Here is a 7,767-nt window from a genome sequence, read left to right on the forward strand (position 1 = left end):
ATTTTTGTATTTAAAGCAGACTCTAGGATGGTCTGTAAGTGTTGCTGCCACAGCCATTTCTATGGCGCGACCCTGCTGATAAGAAGAATCAATTTCTGAACAAAGTCTGATATAACCATTAAGGTCTGTTTTATTTTTCTGAGGCCTGATTGCAGCCTGACAGGCCAAATTTGCATTCTCAAAAGCCAATTGTTTAATAAAGAGTTCTATGTCATTCTCAGAGGTGCCAAACAACCTTGTGGCTGTTGTAGTTAAGCGGTCCACAAAATCAGAATAGGACTCTCCTGGACTTTGCTTAATTGCTGTAAGGGAAAGGCTGGGTTCACCTTTAACGGGAAGTTGCTTCTAAGCCTTTATGGCTGTAGTTTGAATCTGGGAGAACAAGCCTGGAGGATAGTTTATTTGTGTATTATTAGAATCAAAGTCTCCCTTGCCCATTAGCATATTAAAGGTCCAAGCATCATTCTCAGTGTTAAGGTTTCTTTTAGCTGTTTCTTTACAGTTGTCATAATAGCAGGATCGCCACAGGAGATAATCTCCACCTGAAAGAAGCGCTTTAGCAGGCGTGTGTCAGTCTGAGGGAGTTAACCATTGCTCTGCCAGTTCCTCTAAGACAGTGATGTTGTAGGGAGCTGTGGGGCCATACTGGGCGACAGCAGTCTTTAACTCTTTCATTTCTGAGAGTTTAAAGGGGCGATGTTGTCTTGTGGGCTCATCATCATCTCTTGGTGTGGTTTCAAAAACCGGGAAAACAGAGCGCTGCAGGGTAGGGGAAACTGGACCATGCAGGGAATGTTTACTTTTAACTGACAGGCCTTGAAGACCCACAAGCAGCTCTTGCTTGTGTTGTTTTAGGGCTAGCTGTTCTTTTAACAAAGTCACTTCATTTCTTAATTGGGTAACAAGGGGAGAAGTGGGGAATGCCTCAAGGGCAGGTAAAACTGTTGGGAGAGGGTAAGGAGGAGCCAGAGAGTGCACCTCCGATGGAGCCGTAGGCACAGTGCCAGACTGAGGTGTCATGACATCAGTGCTGGATTTAGAGTTAGGCTTTGATTTAACATGTTTAGGATTTGAAATCTTAGAACATGTCTCTGGTGACGTTTCCTCGTCACTCTCAAGGGAGATAAGGTCTATCTCCTTAGGGGAAGTGACTTTATCCCCGGGAGGCTCCGAAGGGGACCCTTGTAAGAGGCCGGAAGGGGGGCCCTGTAAGAGGCCGGAAGTTTGCTTTAAGGCAGCCTCCATAGAGGTTTCATTTGAATCTATTAGTTCCCTGATTAGGTTCCAGTAGGAAAAGGCTGTAACAGGAATTTTCTCAGGTCCAAAGACCTTATAGTAATCCTCTAAAGCATTTTTTACCCTTTTCCATCCTTTAATATCTATTATTCCTTCTTGGGGGAACCAAGGACAGGTTTCTTTAATAAATTCAAAGAACCGAAATAAATCCTCTATTTTAACCTTTACTCCTCGCATCCATAAGGCAGGTGCAATTGCCAAACATAAATTTCATGCCTGCTTAATTCTTGTCCCATAATCAGACGTCGATACTTACTTCTGGTTGTAGCCGAGGCAGGTTCCCGCGGCGTGTCCAGAGTGAAGAATTGTTGTGGAACGCGTTCCTTGGGGGCCGTCTTCTTCCCACACTGGATTTTAATTCTTGTCTCATAATCAGACGCCGATACTTACTTCTGGTTGTAGTCGAGGCAGGTTCCCGCGGCGTGTCTAGAGTGAAGAATTGTTGCGGAACGCGTTCCTTGGGGGCCGTCTTCTTCCCACACTGGATCTTCCGTATCCACCCCCACGTTGGGCGCCAGATGTCCTGACCCGCGAGACAGTCAGCGTGGGTTTCTGGAGGGAGGAAAAGGGGGACGGAAAGGGACAAGAGATGCGAAGAATGGAGACAAGACAGGCTTTCTGATCAAGTCTCATTTAATGAACATCTACACAAAGTTTTTATAGTGAAAAGAGGAGGAAGTTGGCAGGGACAAATCCTTTGAAGTAGAGCAATTCAATTCAATTAACAGAACGAATATCACTATAACACCACACCAATTGATCACAGAGTAAATTCCATAGTAACACCACAATTCTATATAGCAAGTTATAAATCAATTAAGAGGTTACACTTGTATGATTACAGAGTAATACCAAAGTTTCTTAGCAATTACATGAGAAAATGAGGGAATCTCTCAAGCGGTAAGTGCCCAGGTTAGAACAACATGTTTGTGAGAGGCTTTCAAGTATAGTCATCTGGTTAATCTCAAACCAGGCCAGCCTTGATATCTGAAAAACAGCTTTGCCAGGAATCAGGTCTTGCTATTTCCTGGGGTAGGGGCCTACAGCTCCCGACACCTATGATTCATAAGTTAGGCCTTTTTATGGTGTCACACAATTCCTGCATATTCTATTCTTGTGTTTTCTTAAATTTTTCAAAAATTTTGCTTGTATGATCTAATTTGTCCACTTTATATTCCAGACTTGATATTCTGTTTTCCATTTCATTCATTCTATTGGTGAGGCTTTCTCCTGCATTCAGAAGTTTTTACCTATCTTCTTTCAGTTCTTTGATTTCTTTCTTTGTGTGTTCTTCAAATTCACAGAATTCTTTTACCATGTTTATGACTGTTCTTTTGAGTTTCATTTCCTGTGTGATTTCTAGGGGTTTCTCATTGTACTCTTCTAGAGGACTGATGGTACTTGGTGGGAATATATTATTTTGATTTTTCATGTTATTATTTTTTCTCTGTGACTTTGACATGTGGATTTCTTTTGTAGAATCTGGTTCTTATGTGATACTCAAGCCCTCCTTCATTGAGCTTAGGTCTGTTTCTTTTTGTAAACTTTATGTGCCTTTGTGGTTTTCTTGTTGGGCATGAGAAACTGGTTGGTCTAGGCTTCAGGTTCTCTCTTTTGATTTTATACTGGAGTTCTCAAACTCCTTTTGTCATGCTGCATAGGAGTTCCCATAGAAGCCCAGGTCAGAAGAAGATCAGATGCTCTCAGGCTTTCTCTCAAGGTCTGGATCCCACCAGGAAAGCTGGTGGCCTCAGGAATTTGAGGACTTGGCTGGCCTGGGTGCAGTGCCCAGGAACGGTGCTAGCCCCCAGGAATGAAAAGGGAGGGGGGATGAGAAGAGGCCTGAGGACTCCTCGGGACTACAGGGAGGAATTGGGCTGGTCTGGACACAAAGGCTCAGGGAGCAGTGAGGATTCTGGGCTAAGGAGTCAGTCCATGGGTCTGGGGTGTCACGACAAGAGATTGGGCCAGTGCCCCTGCTAGTAGTAGAGATAGGGTGGGGCAGCTGGAAGGGTGAATGAGGCTGGGGGAATCAAGGTGCATTGGGTGCAGCCAAACTTACCCAGGTAAGCTGCTGGCTCCAGGAAACTGTGGGGGCTGGGCAGCCCAGAGATTCAAAGGGTGGTAGGGACTGGAGGCAGGAATTGGCTTGTTCTAGATGCAGAGGATCAGGAAGCAGTGGAGAGTTTGGCCCAAGAGGTCAGTCCAGAGGTCTGGGGTGCCACGACAGGAAATGTGCCAGTCCCCTGCTAGGAAGAGATATGGGGTGGGGGAGTTGGGAGGGTGAATAAGACTAAGGGAGTCAAGTTGCAGCAGGTGAAGCAGCCAAACTTACCCAGGCAAGCTGCTGGCCCCAGGAAGGTGTCAATTAAATACTTTTTAAGTGCACTGAAATTACTTTCAAATCTTAGAGCGAGAAGTACCATAAGTCCTCTCATAATTAGGTGAAGGACACATGATGAAGAGGTAGTGTGTGAAAGATAGAAATGAGTCTGTGCAAAGGGCAGAAAGGACAGAAAGGCAGGGCACATCCCAAGTAGAGCAAATAGCATATGTACAAATAGGCAGAGACAGGAGTATATAGTCTCCTCAAGAACAGTGAAGTCCCTGTGTGTGGTATGTTGCTTCCAATCAGCAGGGAGTGCTGGAATCAGAGTTAAGATAGTAATAGTTCATCATCAAATGCTGTTCCGTCTCAAGTGTGGATTCTTCTTTTTTTAGTGGCATGGTAATAGTCAGTATAAAAGAACGTCATTTTCATTGTTATTTGAAATTATCCTACATTGATAAAAGCATACTATAAAATTATAGAAATAGGAGGTAGACAGAAACATAATGAAGTAAATGAAAATTTCTCTGAAATATAATCACAGCTAAAATAAAAATGGAACCTGGCCATGTTGAATATTACACAGTGGTATACAATATCATTTGTTATTTATCAATTTGCCCTGGGACTAGAATACAATCTTCATAAACACATTTTTCATTCACCTCTTCTGTTTTTGACCGGTATTCTTCATATTTCAGGGTTTCTGTCTTGAGCCTTACCAAGAAGGTCATTCTGGGGGATCCATGGGTACATCCGAATATTGGAGACTAGGGTGTATGTCTTCTTGCCTTCAAATCTCCAAAGAACCTATTAAGATAAAGATGAACTCTTAATGGATGTTGGGGGCCTAGGGAAGCCAAAGAGAAATGTTTCTCTGAAACTGCTGAGGGAAATGTGTTTCTTCTGAAACCACCTGCTCATACCACATACAGAGTCTGAACATTAGTGCATATGTATACCTGGGGGCTATATGGCAAGGAAAACAGCCAGACAGGAGAGACTTTCCTTTGAGTGGTTGGTCAGAGTGGTCTAAGAGACTCCCCAAATAACACAGGATATTGGCAGAGCTCCCAGTTATCTCCCAGAACTGGAAGATTAGACCCTACTGCTGAAGACAGGACATATTTCTGAAACAGGACTTGGAGCAATGTCACAGGAAATGACCTGGAAGCCTTCTACCTGAAGTTTAGCCATCATAGTACCAGAGGACACTATGTAAGTTGCTAAGGGATAAAAACAATCAGTGGTCTGAACCAGCCTTAAAACCTAATAACTACAAACTACCTCTGTTGGTGATTCAGTAGTAGCACTGTTATTTGGGGACTAATCAACAGCTATCTAATTGGACATAAAGCCCTCTCAATTGAAGTGAACTCACGGGTATGATTGTAAACACAGCCAAATAAACATGGTTGGAGAGGTCACAGATCCTAGAGAAAACCGTATCTCCGTCATATCTCTAGAGAAAGAAAATTTCTTGCCATATCTTCAAATGAATCTTTATAATTACAGACATGTGTACTGTACACTACTCAACAAAGAAGCTTCTTTTTGTAGCAGATGGAGGCTACTACAGAATTCCAAAACTGGTCAGACACAGAGAATATACAATGGAGAGATGCGCGGTTCTGGGTAACATACCTACAGTTGACCCTCTACACCTAAAGCTCATGTAACATAGTAGAACTGGGGATAGAGAGAAAATTAGGGCATCCCTCAACCCTCACCAGTAAGCTTCCTTATACAACAGAGAAGCACATAGAAGCCAAGTTTTAAAGAATAAGAGACTGCAGAATGTGTCTCTGAATAGTACTCCTATATTAAACCTTACTCACCCATGGCTCAGGAAGCATTACAGAAAAGGAAACAGTGAAATGGTAAGAGCCAAGGTTGATTCATTAATATAGGGAAGCAGAGAATTTCATGCCACTGGAAGCTTCCACAAACTTGTGGTAATGATGGCATCGAGTACAGGACCCATGCCAACTCAATCAGACAAGGGCCAGAGTTGAGCAAGAGAAATGGGTTGTGGGCTGGCCCTTGTCTGGGAACTGTTAGAGACTGATTACTACTGGGTTACTTACAATTTCTAGGTAGGTTGACTAGACTCCAGTGGATGAATTTCCAGCAAAGGATGTCTGGGTACAAATGCCTGACTGGACAGAACTTAACATGTATGGGAGAAGATATAAGGTCTGCTGGATGGTTTAGGGGGCATTGGTGAGGGAGGGGGGGTCTAAATCTGAATAGTTTATGTTGTATGAAATATACAAAAACTCAAAGTTTAAAAAATTCAAATAACTCATGTTAGTATTCTAAAGTGGTTAAGAAATAATATAGTTAAATCCTTAATATCTAAGAGCTAGGCAATAAGAATGAGGCTGACAAACACGAAGAATCATCTATTGTTGATGCAAATACAGTACACATTCCTCTGTTTTTATATGTGTTCAAGGACTGACATGCAACACTGATATTTAATAAGAAGCCCATCGGTATTATATTGGTGGATTTAAGAAATTTGTGATTATAATTCTAGCATAATAACAAACAGAAGTTACTAATGACCTATACCTTTATTTTGTTTTACCAGTCTACATTTAAAGGAATTAGTGCCACAAAAATTCAGCATCAGTATTTCTGAATGGTATCTGATGCAGTTTACTTATAACCTGTTTATCAGGTTATTTTATTCAAATTTGGCCTCTCTGATTCCACACTTTCTAAGGGACATGGTCCACTTCAAGAGCAAGTTCCTGACTCCATTTGCTTACATTTCCCTATTCTAATAGCACACATCCAAGATGGATTGGTTTTTCTTCCTCCAAGACTGGTTGGTTTAGTGAACTTGAGATTGGTGAGCTCTGGCATACTTTTGTAATAGCAACCAAAACATACTTAATAGGTCCATTTCAAAATGTAGTAGAATAGATGAGACAGATTACACAGGAACATTGCACTGTGATAGAACTCCAACCTTTGAATGCTAGTGTATGCTTACTGGCTAGAATTTAATTGCAGTCATTACATTTTAGTGTGTGCAAAGTCCTCGGTAATTTTTGAGGACACAGAGGAAGAGGGAAGATTTTTCTGTATCTGCCTATAACACTATTGTAACGTGAAGTTCACACTACACTCCAGTGCATTTCTTACTGAATCAAAGTTATTAATCAAAATATCATTTACTTCAGCATCCAGCATATATATTTCTGTCTTACAAATGATTTCAGAGATATACTAGTGCTATCATGAGATTTTAAGTTTCACACAGGAAGTTTCTAGAGTCAGATCTATCACATAGTGTAAGGGATTCAGGAACAAGTGATGTGATGTGGAATCTAGGCAAGGGCTGCTGCAAGCACATTGGCCCTGTCTTCTGTCAGGTTGCCAACCATTGACCCCAAAGAAAACACCACAGCACTGTGTCTGCAGAGATCTGGACAAAGTCTTCCATCTCCTGTGAAGGAAACATTGGTTTATCACAAAGGAGCAGTAGCACCACAAAGTCTGTTGTAAAGATTGGTAAAATGTCCAAGGAAGAAAGTCGAGTATTTTTAGCAACCATTGGAGTGCTGGCTCTCCTCAGAATCCCTGTAATACACATAATATAAAACATGCAATTTTAACCATTTGTAAACCTTACAGTTCACTGATGTCACATGAATGAATATACATATTCACACACACAGCTCCACACAGCTCATGCACAGAGCATTTTGATCTTGAAAACCTGAAAAGTTGTATAAATTAAATCCAAAATTCTCCTTCTTCTTCCCTGGTCCTCGACTACTATAGATTCATCTTTTCTGTCTAGGATTTTTAGGTAGTCTAAGTCGTTTATGTAAAGGGATTGACATAGCATTTTTCACTAGCTGATTTTGCTTAGTGTGATATCATTAAGGTTATTAAAGTTTCATGTGTCCATATTCCCTACATTAAAAAAGCTTAGTGACATTTCTTTGTGTTGACATACTACATACTGTTTATCAATAAGTCTATTAATATACAACTTTCTTCTACTGCTGTGATTATACTTGCACAAACATTTCTTTGAAATTCTTCAATCAATTCTCATATATATGTACCAAGGATAAAATTACTGGATGATCAATCTATTTCTAGTTTTGTCAGCAACCCCG

The 7,767-nt window shown here is 41.3% G+C and overlaps 1 pseudogene; it reads right to left on the reverse strand.

The window, feature by feature from the left end:
- Positions 1 to 4,296: 4,296 nt before the first annotated feature.
- Positions 4,297 to 7,767, reverse strand: part of LOC103731288 — a 14,129-nt pseudogene continuing 10,658 nt past the window's right edge.

Source organism: Nannospalax galili, unplaced genomic scaffold (genome assembly GCF_000622305.1).
Source record: "Nannospalax galili isolate Female #2095 unplaced genomic scaffold, S.galili_v1.0 scaffold50, whole genome shotgun sequence".
Lineage (NCBI taxonomy): Eukaryota > Metazoa > Chordata > Mammalia > Rodentia > Spalacidae > Nannospalax > Nannospalax galili.